Raw genomic sequence first — 13,177 nt, 5'->3', positions numbered from 1 at the left:
TAATTTCAGCAGACAGTTTCCAGCTTGGAAACATGTTACCATTTAAAACTCATTTTCAGGTTGGCTGTTTAAAATTCAGACCACATTTTCAGAAATAGTATAATAAATGGCAATTTGGTTTCCAGGCTACCTTATAAAAACCTATTTAACCCATAACATAGCTCAAATGTTTTGTGTTCCTAATAAAAATAGTAGAGAATAATGCTATTATAATACTGCCCATTAAAATAAATAATATTCACGAGCTAATTAACTTTTACATAATTTGCATGACCTATAGCTTTAGGAAACCACGTTTAGTCTAAGAGCTAAGAAAGAATTTGCCCTGGCGTCAGAACGTCTGGTTCATATATTAGCTCTATGGACTGACTACTGACTGTGTGACCACAGGACAAGGTGTGACTCACTAAACCTCAGTTTACTTAACTGTAAAATGGGGCTAAAAACTTCCTAAGCTTGATGTGAGGATTCCATGAGGTAGTGTGTGCACAGGACAAGTGGTGTGGGGTTTAACACTCATAGATCTCCTAGGGAGTCACAGCTGTGGTGGACAGGACTGATACCTGCTGAGTATCAAGCCCTTCCCACTGGACAGACACTATGCCAAGGATCTTGCATATAATTTAAACCTAGTAGCCCAGAGAGTAAGCAGTTCCACTTTTAATACAAAGGTATACTTGAGGATCTCCTAGATTAAAGAACGTTATCCAAAGTCACATAGAAATATGTTAGTTTGGGTCACCTGGGTGGCTCAGTTGGTTAAGTATCTGTTTTCAGCCCAGGTCATGATCCCAGAGTCTTAGGATCGAGCCCCATATGGGGCTCCCTGCTCAGTGGGGAGTCTGCTTCTCCCTCTTTCTCTATCCCTCCCTGCCTTCCCATGCTCAACTCCCCGGTTTTGTGCTCTCTCTCACTCTTTCTCAAATAAATAAAATCCTTAAAACAAAAAACAAAAAACCCAACCAACCAAACAAAGAAATGCGTTGTCTTGAATGGACCACAGGGTGCTCAGATTTTTGGTCAAACCTTACTCTGGATGTGTCTATGAGGGTGTTTCTGGATGAGATTAACATTTGAATTGGTAGTCTGAGTAAAGCGATTGACCTTCCCCAGTGTGGGTGGGCTGTATCTAATCTGTCGAAGGCCTGAATAGTACAAAAAGGCTGAGTAAGAGAGAATTCTCTCTCTTTCTCTCTCTCTTGCCTGACTTTGTTTGAGCTGGGACATTGGTTTTCTTTTATCTTGAGATTCAGACTCACACAATTGGCTCTTTTGATTCTCAGGTCCTTGGATGATGACTGGAAGTAGATCCTTGGCTCTCCTGGGTTTCCATCTTCCAAACTGCAGCATGTCTTAGGATTTCTCAGCTTCCAACATCATGTGAACCAATTCCTTGTAATTGGTTAGTCTATATGTGTGTGTGTATCTCTATCTCTTCCTGTCTCTCACCTGTATTGGAGAATACATATATACATTTGAGAGTGAGAGGGAGATATATATATATATCTATAGATATATATATATATATATCCCTTATTTGTTCTGTTTCTCTGGAGAACCCTGACTGACATAGTCACAAAGATGAAAGCCCTAGGTCTAGAGCCCAGGTCTGTAGGTTTGAAAGCTGAGACTCCTTGGAGGTCAGGCTAGGACTCCCTTTGGGCCCATGGTTTGGACTGCCCAGTTCTTACCTGGAGCAGGGCTGCAATGCCCAGGGCAGGGATGGGAACCATTGGGGTTATCTGGCCAGGAGTAGGGAGGAGAAATGGTGGGGAAGAACATTCCAAGCTGGGCAACTGTGTGAGCCAAGTCAGAAATGGATCCCCAACTCTTATCAGTTGTTGCCTAGTTTAACTTTGGAGTTCTGCCCAGGCTTACTTTGTCTGGAGACTTCTAACTTAGCTCCACTACTCTGTACTAGGAGCCCATAGTCCTCCCAAATCCACATGACTGGAGGGCCTCTGACCCCACACCTGGTGTTGTGTGATGAACCTCATTAACTCTGACTGTGCTCTTGTCACACTTACATCTTTTTTTTTTTTTTGTCTGCTGCTTCCAATGAGTTTAACTTCCTTGGGAGTGGATCATAAAGCCTTTGCTTACTGGAGGTTTCCTAACCAACAGAGTGCCAATGTTCACCTCCACACTTCCAAGTGACTCCCTGTGTGAGGGAATGGAGGAAAGATGTAGATTTGTTTAACTACAGGTGCCAAGAGAGAAATTAAAAAATGCACATACTCACACCCTGCACCCAAACCCGTAACTTTACACTTCTCCTGACTGGAAGGAGGTCCTGTCCAACTTGGTTTCAGGCTTCTCCATTTCAAGAATTGATTCTTGATGGATGATTTCATTATCTTCAATACGATGATCATCTTTATTTATGTCAATGTCCCTGATGCGTCCACTTGTGAGCTTGGTTTTACTTCTCTCTCTTCTGACTCACAGGAAATTCTTTAGAATACAGCTGGCCTCTGTAAAACGTGGGTCTGAACTGTGTGGGTCCACCTATATGCAGATATTTTTCAACAAACACGGTACTCGTGAATAAGTACAGTACTGTAAATGTATTTTCTCTTTCTTAGGATTTTCTTCGTATTTTCTTTTCTCCATCTTACCTTATTTTAAGAATATAGTATGCAAAGCACAGAACATACAGAATATGTATTAATCGACCAATTATGTTATTGTTCAGCCTTCCATTCAATAGTAAGTTATTAGTCATTAAGTTTTGGGGAAGTCAAAAGTTATACATGAATTTTCAGCTGCCTGGGAATTCATGTCCCTAACTCTTGCATGCTTCAAGGGTTGATGGTACAATATGCACAATTTAAGCCTAACAGAAAGGACCTAATCACATTGAAACATGGGCAAAGTTAACAAAATGCAGACTAATACATAAAATCCACCCCAAAATTAAATATCTATGGACTAAGAGAAAGAAAGCCATCCTAAAAAAATCTGGGGAACACAAAAAAAGTACAAAGCAGATAAAGCTTTTCAAGTAGGACTAACTGGAGACAACACCTCTGCTCCCTTCCCAGAGAAACCCTCTCTGGGCTTTTCCCTCTTTATTTTCTCTTTGGTGGGTTGGTCTGGCTTTTCTCTTTGGCAACTTTATTTACAATGAAGTAAAAGTGATTTGGGTTCAAGGCAGAAGTGCCCTCTGTGACAGTCCCCTTCCTGCCTTCTCCATGGCCACCGCCTTGTCCAGTTCTGCAGGTGTCAAGGGGGGACCTGTGGCAGAGGGGACGCTGGCTGGGGTTCCCTCTCCCGGCCATCACCATGCATCCTGGTCAGGAAAATCCTAGAAAATCCAGGGTGCTGAAAGGCCCAACTCAGGGTTTCTCTACTGGAACTGATTAGTTTCATGTTGTTCCCCAGACTTCCCGACTGGTTGAGGTCAGTCTTGAAAAGGTGACAACATTATCTACTCGGGGCCCAGCTGCCGTGTTCTTTTTCCCTTCCATGTGCTTTTTCTCTCTACAGAACTTTTGACACTGAAGTAGATATTTGTACATGAAAATGATACACAGAATTCTGAGAGAGCCTGGAATCTGTCCCCTTATCTACCTCCATGTGGCTGTTGACAACAGAGATATATAACTCCTGGGGTCCATCCAACTCGAAAGGATGGAACATCCATATATCACCCACTTCTTTCTTTCAAGAATAGTTTCCTAATTTTTGCAATCACTTGGCAGGTCTATATTTCACTGTTTTATCCACTTTCTCCCCATCACTGATTGCTGGTGTATATGTGGGTACCAAAGAATCACTCCTAAGACTTTTTCTTGGGCTTTAGAATCACTACCAATTGCTTTGACATAAAAACTACAAATGAAAATATGCTCCCCAATGAATGGAGTAAACAGGGGACTTTTAGAACCCAATAAATTGGTGTCTAGAAATAGGTTTTCCATCTGTGTGGAGCCTCTTGGCAAAACATGTGCATTTTCACTAACCTATGTGCTAAATTACTGTGTTTTACTACATTTTAAATTATTTCATATCCAACCCGTAGTTGCAGAGATATGTGGCAATCATCCAACTTTTTTTTTTTTTTTTTGGCTTAAGTTTTACTCTTCTGTGGATTAGGACAGAAGCAGACTTAAAGCAGAGCTTTACTGGTCAAAATCTGCACTCCGCCCAGGCCAACTGAAAATATAATACTTTAGTGTTTGACAGTTGCCTAGTGAAATTGCCAAAAAAAATGTTTAGGACAATTCTTTACCCCCATTAATGAACGACTCCCAGGGGAAGAAAATAATGTAAAACTCAACATATGCCAACAGCTGTTATGAATATGAATAGTCGTTCGGGCTTGATTAAAGTCATCAAATCTTTCCCCCCTTCTACCACGCACTTGGGGTAGGGCAGGGTATGAGGTGTGACTAATGGCAAAGACAGTGACTTTAAAAACAAAGTAAACATCTAGACAAAAGTCATCTGTCAAAGAAATTGACTTGAACTGCTGTACACACATTCCAGTGACCATACCACTTCCTCAGCTTCTCTCAAATTCTTCTTCTGAGTCTGTTGGAGCCATACAGAAAAACCACGCATGTTCCATTCTGATAATTAAGTCTAGACCTAGGGACAAAGATCCATTGTCATTGATTATTTTCTCAAAACTGGATGTAGGGATGCCTGGGTGGCTCAGTTGGTTAGGTGTCTGACTTCAGCTCGGGTTGTGATCCCGGGGTCCTAGGATCAAGTCCCGCATCAGGCTCTCTGTTCCGCAGGGAGCCTGGCTCTTCCTCTCTCCATGTGCCTCCTCCAGCTTGTACTCTCTGTCTCTCTCTGTCTCTCAAACAAATAAATAAAATCTTAAAAAAAAAAAAAACACAAACCTACAACTGGATCTATTTGTGGGTTACAAACAGGTCTGCTAAAAACAAACTCATGTAACCATTGACTGCTTTGATTATTACCTGTAGATATATGTTAATCTACACCACACAGGTCCCACATTAAACCCTGGGAGTTCAACAAAATGTTCAGGCACTTGTGGAGGGGTTGTACGGAAGGTTTGCCACGGTTCCATTTGCATTGAAACAAACAGCCATCAAGGAAATAGGACCCTTGGGAAGCCTACCTGTTTCAGCCAGTCTAAGGACAAGGCATCAGTGCGACAAGTGACACTTCAAAGTATCTGTGGTGTCCATCACTTATATAAATTTCTGGGGAGGAGGGAAACAAGGCTGCAATTAAAATTAAACATGCTGTCCCCTGGGGATAAAAATACATTATATGTTTATAAAAAATTTAAAACTTAAAAAAAAGGAAAAAAAAAAGAAAAAAAATTAAACATGCTGCTTCACTAAGTGTTTCAAGTCCTCAGTAGTAGAGTGCGGGGTAGTGACAGATGGAGAAGGACCGTTTCCATTGTTACTGTGGATCAGCACCATGTTTACACAGCTCAAAAGGCCTAGTTCTTCAGTGTTTGTAACAATAGTTCACAGAACCTTCCAAGAAATCCTTCTGTAATACTCATCTGGAGAGTATAAATTACAAGAGTTTTTTTTTTTTTAAGATTTTTATTTGTTTGATAGAGATAGAGATAGAGAGAGAGATCATAAATAGGCAGAGAGGCAGGCAGGGAGAGAGGGGGGGAAGCAGACTCCCCGCGGAGCAGAGAGCCGGATGCGGGGCTCGATCCCAGGACACTGAGATCATGATTTGAGCCAAAGGCAGAGGCTTAACTTACTGAACCACCCAGGCATCCAAGAGTTTGTTTTTTGTTTTTTTTTTAAAAGGTTTTATTTATTTATTTGAGAGAGAGAGTGAGCAAGAGAGAGATCATGAGCAGGGGTGATGGGGAAAGATGGCAGAGGGAGAGGGAGAAGCAGGCTTCCCTCTGAGCAGGGAGCCTGACTCGGGGCTTGATCCCAGGACTCTGAGATCATGACCTGAGCTGAAGGCAAATGCTTAACTGACTGAGCCAACCAGGCACCCCAAGATCTTTTTTTTTTGGCTTTTTATTGTTGTTGTTTTTATTTTTATTTTTTTTTAACAAAAGCACTATGAAGTAGTAGCTATGCGCACAGACTTTGAAATGAAGCTGGCGTAAGTCTGAATCCCAACTCCACTACTCACTGGATAGGTGAACTCAGGTTGGTCACTTGCCCACCCAAAGGCCCAGTTTTCTAGTCTATACCAGAAAGAATGTTGATTAAATATGTACATTATCTGATCACAGATTTCTGGATTGCTTAACACAAGTCCTGGGGAATTAAACCTGCCTCCACTTTTCTAGTCAATCTGCCAACTACTGAAGAAAGTCTCCCATTGGTCTGATAACTACTCTTAATATCCCTGTAACTTAAAATTGGCCAGGATTTTTTTTTTAATTGATCCTTCAAAGTAGTGTCCTGTGTTTCTTTGGTTCTTTGCTTGTGACCTGCTGTCCTGTGGCCCCTCTGGGAGCAGAATTTGTGGTCTGAAGTGGTGATGGTTCTTATTAGACCCGATTTCACGTAACCCTCTAGTCTCTAAATCTCATCCAGAAATTATTCTTTTTTCTTCTATGAACTCTATGATCTTTCTCATTGATTTGTGATTTATTCTGGACACTGTGTTTAACATTCTACTCCTTCAACCTCTTTCTGTCACTGGGCTGAAGCATCACTCACATTTTGGAAATGTTCTAGACAGACTGAAAAGAGTAGAGTCAACTCTTTGCTTCATCCTCTCTTTCCCAGAAATCTCTCCTCTGATCTCCTTGCCTCTAACCTTGTGGTTCTTCCAACTAGAGCAGGAATCATTTTTCTAGAGACAAAAATGACAATTTCTCTTGTGTTATCCCTTCTCCTTTACATCGCTCCAGGCCCTTCAAGATGACCCTTCAAGTGGCCCTCCTTTACATCGCTCCAGGCCCTTCAAGATGAAGGCTAACAATCCTTGCGTGGCCTATATGATTGAGTCCTGGCAGCCTAGTTCCTGCCCCTTCTTGACTGGCTTTCCCCATGCAGTGCCTTCTGCGTATCCTTCGCCTGGCCATGCTCCATCTTGTGTTGGTGTCTTTGCTCACACAGGTGCATCGACCTCCAGAGTGCTTCCCCCTTTCCTGCTCCTCATCCTGACCCCCACCCCCACTCCCTGAAGTTCCATCAGGTACCTGTCCTGTATATAATCTGAAGGACTTATGATGCAGATTAATGGAGATAAAGCATGTGGAAATAGACAATACGTGCTGGGCTTTCAATAAATGTTCATTCTCTTCTTGTGAACACTACCTAGCCTGTTTCTGGGTTGCCTTTGGGAGTTTCTCCAAAAAATTATCCCTTCTTTCTTGAACTTGGTGCTTTCCCATTTCTTGTTGCAAACATACTGAGCATCTTGTTGGCTGTATGAATTATTATTCAACTGAAATGTATTTTCTGAAACATTCTTATCAGCTCTTTATTCTGGGATAAATGTAGCCTTATCTATCCCCTACATAGATAGGGTTCTGAAGATCTTTCTAAAGGCCTCTTCCAGCTCTAACATTCTTTGATTGTAAGATTTATTTTTGCAAAACTCCTTAACACAGATGAAGTCAAATTTCTGGAACCCAATTATACAATTTAAAGATTATCTGGGGCCTTGGTTCCTCCTTCTCCTCCTTCTCCCCCTCTTCCCTTCCGCGGCCTGCCCTTTCACCATTTTTACTACTCACAAACTCCTCCAGGCAGGGAGGCAGAAAGGAGAGGCGATGCTAACACAGCAGCTTTAGTAAAATGCATGACGGGAGAGGTTGAAACAGTTGGAAAAGATTTCTCAGATTCATCCTCTTTCCACTTCTTTTAGCCTGGCCAAAGATAAGGTAGCTGGACGATTACTCTGCTTCCTTCAATTTTAAAAAAAATCACAGTGTTTGGTCCTCATCACTGCTCAGCTCCCCGCTGTGGTCCTCTCCGGTGAGCTCAACCTCAGTGTCTCCTTGGTAACGCTCTCTTCCCTTCTCTTGCTGGGGGGTTGACTTTCCTGCTTCTCCCTCCCTCCTCATCACATTCACATCTCTCTATTTTGATGAAATATGGAATGAAGGCCGTGAGGACCTGAAGGCTTGGAACATTTAGCTGTTTCAACCTGGCATCTTCTATTCCCCTAAGGAAACCTTCCTGAAATTGCCAGTGAATGCTATAAAGAGCTCTCCTAGTTGTAATGTCTGAAACTGACCTGGGGATTTTATGTAGAACTCTGCAATGTCAGCAGCTGCTTAGCTCCACATATCCCACTCACAACCCCTTTTATAGCTTTGACTTAGAGCCAACTTCTGTTTCCAGCTCCAGTGCCAAGAGCCAATGGCTGCTCAGGTTCAGGACAGCTTATTCTGCCCTAGAACTTTTTTTCCCCCAACTCAATTCAGCTGACAGAGGCAGAGCCCTGGGGTCCTTAATTATTCCAGGGGATATCATGACACTGCTTGCAGAATGAAGAGTGGGTCCTGGGAGTGAGGCTGAATGCTTCTGTTATTATGGCTTTGCTGCCCTGGGTCTACAGTTTGTCCCAGGTGTCTTGCACAAGCTCTGGGTTCCCCCCAGGCAAGCCAGTGAGCTCTGTTCTGGTTTGAGTTTAATCATTACTGATTTGTTTTCTTTCTTCTCCTTATCCATGGGTGTTTTGGCAAAGTTGACCAGACTTGAATTGGGGTGGCATGGGGAAGCAGGGACATATGTATGGTGTATGATCAAAACCTTTTCTAAACTGTTTGACACCTTATGTCACTTCATAATACAGTAGCTCCCAGGAACTGGTCTTGGTCCCAGTCTATGAATTCTGAGAGAAGTCAGGTAGAGGGCCCGCGGTCATGAGAATTGGGATCTGGGCACATCGTGGAACCATGTCTTTCATTAAGGTAGCTACCCTCCTTTTGAGTGGTGATAGCACACACTATTTCTTAACTGTGTTCTGTATGTGTGTATTACTTCACGTAACTGTTACAAATGGCATGATTCATTTTGTAATAGTCTTATCCCTGTTTCACAAATGGAGGGGGGAAAAGTGGTTACATGATTTCTCTAGGGTCTTAGAGCTGGTAGGAGGTAAGACTGGACATTGTACCACAAAGATTTGCTTTCTCAGCCAACATCCATACCAGTATTTCATACTGTTGCCTCTCTTTTGATTACTTCTCCAAGTTATGGTTTTCTTCTTCAAGTATAAAGGAGTAACGAGGCTTTGGATAAAACCTGCAGGACATAGCTACCTTCAGCTGGAGGTGTGGTGGTGTGTCACTTCTGTCTTTAATTCAGCAAATGTTCACCAAGTGTCTTACCAAAGCCTGGCACTGAGTTAGCCCTCCTGGCCATGGTCTTACGAGGGACACAGGCTCTGCACAAGTTTTTATAGATGGGTGCTCTAGAAAGGAATTGATCAGGTGACACGGTAGGTCACAATAAGATCTCAAGCCTGAGGATCACCTGGAAACTGAAGGCTGAATAGGAGTTGGTCTGCAGTGAGCTTGGCAAAGAGTGTGCTAGGTGAAGAAGAGTGTTTTCAAAGCCTGGAGGCCAACTAGACACAGTTAGTCAAGGTTCTTCGGTTCCCTAGAAATCACACTGGAGCCAAAGCCCCCACTTGTGATCTCTGAGCTGCATGTGAGGAAGGTGTTTGCCCACCAGCCTGGGACCCCAAGGCAGATCAACTTTGAGTGCCACCCCTGGCCAACTTCCTGCCCAGCCCAGTCTGGGGAGATACAAGGAAGCATGGGGGCCTCTTTCTGAGTTCTAGTTGCTCCAGGGAATCCTGTGGGTGCGTCAGGGCAAAGTGAATGCAAAACCCTGGGAATAAGCACAGAATCTTCAGCAATATGAGGTCAGGATGGATTCTAACATGAGCACAAAATAAATTCACCCAGCTCACTAGTTAGGGAAAGAAGCCCAGTCTTCCAATGGGAAGTGACCATGTGTTGTTGACACTGTTGTTTTCCATATATTTTTTCAGAGTCCGTGATTCACTAATATTTGAAATCTTGGGGTAGAGACTGCTATAGGAAGGACCAGGTCTGTCCACGAGAAATACACGGGAATGATCCTGATGCATTTTGTTTCTGGGGACTTGGTGATACCTGATTCACCAACTTCTTGCTGTCGCAGTGTCCTTCATGGAGTGACATCTCGGTGAATAGCCTTGATCTGGTAACACATTAAGCTCTTCATTGATGAAAGTTCTGTGCAGACTCGTTCTCACTGGAGTTAAGAACTGGGCTAGATGGGTAGAGGGACGAGGGCAGCTGTCCTGTGATTCAGGAAAGGAAGGGGAATGACTTAGCCCAGCACCCCCTGATATGTGAGTGCCTACCACATCCCAGGTACAGTACTGGGCACATGCAGGAGGCTGTCGGTGGGCCATGGTTTCTGGAGGGGAAAGTCCAGGGGAAAGGAGAAGAGTTGTAAAAAAATCAGAATGAGCTCGGGGAAGACTGAGGACGAAGCTCACCTGCTTTCCAGGTGTCTGCACTGGGCACACGGGGCCAAGAGCTCAGGCACTGAGGAGGAAGCGCTGACAGAAGGAAGATAATAAATGTTCTGAGATTTCATCACCATCGAAGAGTTCTGACACATTACTGCGAGGGCTTAGCTCTTTCTGATTCCCATTTCTCCTCTGCTATGGGATCATTTGGTTTTTGAGCGTGTAGAATTACTGACTGATTTCTTTCTGGTCAGATTCTTTTTAGCTACACACAGACCCTTCTTGTAATGAAAACCAGGTTTCCTGTTACAGTTAGCTTTACATTCAGGTACCATGTTGCTGTCTGGAATGAGCAAGTGTCGAGTTTGAGTCATATTTTCCACATGGATGCTAAGCCTCCATGCTTCCCATGTCTGGCGTTGAAGGAGAGTCTAGAAAACACCGTTGCTAGGTCAGAAAATTTATTTTCCATCCCAAGGGTTAATTGGCTTTTCCAAAAAGATGGGGCTCCCGAGGCTGCTTTCCTAAGCAGAGTGCACGTGAAAGCCTTCTAGGGCACCATCAGTGAATGCTCTGTGAGAGGCTGGCCTCCGCGGACAGTGGGATCCTTCTCTTGGAAGCCTGAACAAGCCATCTGATGTTCAGTCCCTCAGAGAACCTTATTTTGAGCTGCCTTCAAAGACTCACCAAAGATCTTTCGATCCTGCATGCAAAGGGTCAAACTGGGAAGAAAAATGTTACTGGAAACTGTTCTTCTCAGGGGCCATGTATAAGTAGGAACAAGTGTTTGGCTAACAAGTCCAATAATCGGCACATGGCAAATTTCCATGTTAATGTGAAAAGTATTTGTGCACACAGTAACCAGAGTTTTTTGTTGTTAGTGAAAAGACTGGATAAACATTAAAAATAGTTATTGGGGGCACCTCAGGGCTCGGTTGGTTGAGCATCCAACTCTTGGTTTCAGCTCATGTCAGGATCTCAGGGTCGTGAAGTCAAGCCCAGCATCCGCTCTGTGCTCAGCAAGGCGTCTGCTTAAGATCCTCTCACTCCCTCTCCCTCTGCCCCTCCCTGACTTGTGCACGCTCTCTCTCTCTCTCTGAAATAAATAAATAAATCTTTAAAAAGTAGTTATTGGTACTAATGTCTGAAAGGTAGAATATATACACACACATGTATATTTACATACATATGTAAGAAGGGCAGGACCAAAAGATTTATTGCAAAAGTGTGGCAGTACTTTGAATCTATCTGCTTAGAACAAAGTCAAAATTACCTTTTAGTGAGGAACACACCTTAAGGTCAAAACAAAACAGCAAAAACAACAAAAGCAAGGCCACTTGGGCCGAGCTTAGATAGGAAAGAGTATCACAGGAACTTGGTGATCCCAGTAGCCCCAGAAAGCTTGAGAGGGGATAAGCCTGGGGGGGTGGTGGGACATGGTGCTGAGTGACCTACAGGAGAAGTGAATTTGAAGTTATTTCTTAACTGGTACCATAGCTATTCTCAGCTACCCCAAATCTTTATGGTTCAATTCTCTGGTGTCAGATCTTTGAAGGATGGAGGAAGAAGGGACGAAGAACGAGCAAGAAGGACATCATGACCCAGAAGCAAAGACGGAGGGCGTGACAGGCTGCATGCCTGGATGGTACAGTGTAAAGGGGAAAAGGCTCATTTCCCCCAGGTGTATTTGTAAATGACCCCAGAAAGTGGGAGCGGAACCGGGAAGGGAAGGGCAGGCAGTGGGGTTCCCCCCTGCTCTCATGCTCTCTTTGGAATCCTAAGAATATTTCCAGCAGTCACCATGTTACTGTGTCACCTCCCACAGGCTTCTGAACGGTAAACCAACGTCGTCCTAGAGCTTGAGCCTGTTGGTTGGGTGTGCAAAGTCTGAGTGTTTGTGTGGTTGCTAAGTGGAGTTTGACCCCTAGGGGGTGATCATACCATATGGTAAAGGGGCAGGCACGGGCCTGGCAAAAACAAAGATAAGCAAACAGTCCTCGGTTCCCACTTTTCAGTCCCAGCTGCTGGGTAACGACACAGAAGGACCCACATGGGTAAAACGGGATCTGCCCTGTTACAGCCCCTGACGGCAGGTGCCTTATTCCCTGGACCTTGAGTCTGAGGCTTCCCTGGGGCCAGAAGCTCAGGAGGGGGGTGAGCCGGACCCTCTGTCACTCCTGTGAGGTTTAGGAGTTGAGGGTGGGGTGGGATGGGATGCCTATTTCTGCTGCAGGAACCCCAGTCCCCGGGGAGACACTGTGACTACATCCGGGCAGACCATACCTGGGATGGGGAAGTAGACACTACCCCCCACATAGAGGAGTGACATAGAGAACGAGGAACTGCAGGCAATAAAAGAACACAAGTTCACCCAGACACGACTGATTCTCAGCTGGGCCGACTCCAGATTTGTACAGCTCTCCGGGGCCATTCCTGGCCCAGAGATGAAAATGGACTTGGGAATAGCTCCAACTCTCCAGTCTCTGTTAGGACAGTTTCTCCTTTGGCCCCTTCTGGTTGGAGGAAATGGGATGATGAAGCTGGCTTCTCTTCTGCTTAGCTGCTTGCAGAGCCTGTGGGTTTGGGAGCTCTCTTCTCAGCCCCGGAGGCTGCCCCAAGCTCCCAGTGCTCCCAGCGGGGATCATGCTGGCCGGGGTGCCACAGACTGATGGACTGGAAATGCTTACTAAGCAGTTTGTTCTTAAAAAAACAAAACAAAACAAAAACATGTTAAGTATACATAACATGTATACTTTTCAATGAATGCTACACATATAAT

This window comes from Neovison vison, chromosome 4, assembly GCF_020171115.1.
Source record: "Neovison vison isolate M4711 chromosome 4, ASM_NN_V1, whole genome shotgun sequence".
In the NCBI taxonomy this organism is placed as follows: domain Eukaryota; kingdom Metazoa; phylum Chordata; class Mammalia; order Carnivora; family Mustelidae; genus Neogale; species Neogale vison.
The sequence above is the reverse complement of the archived record's forward strand: the minus strand, read 5'-3'. Positions refer to the sequence as shown.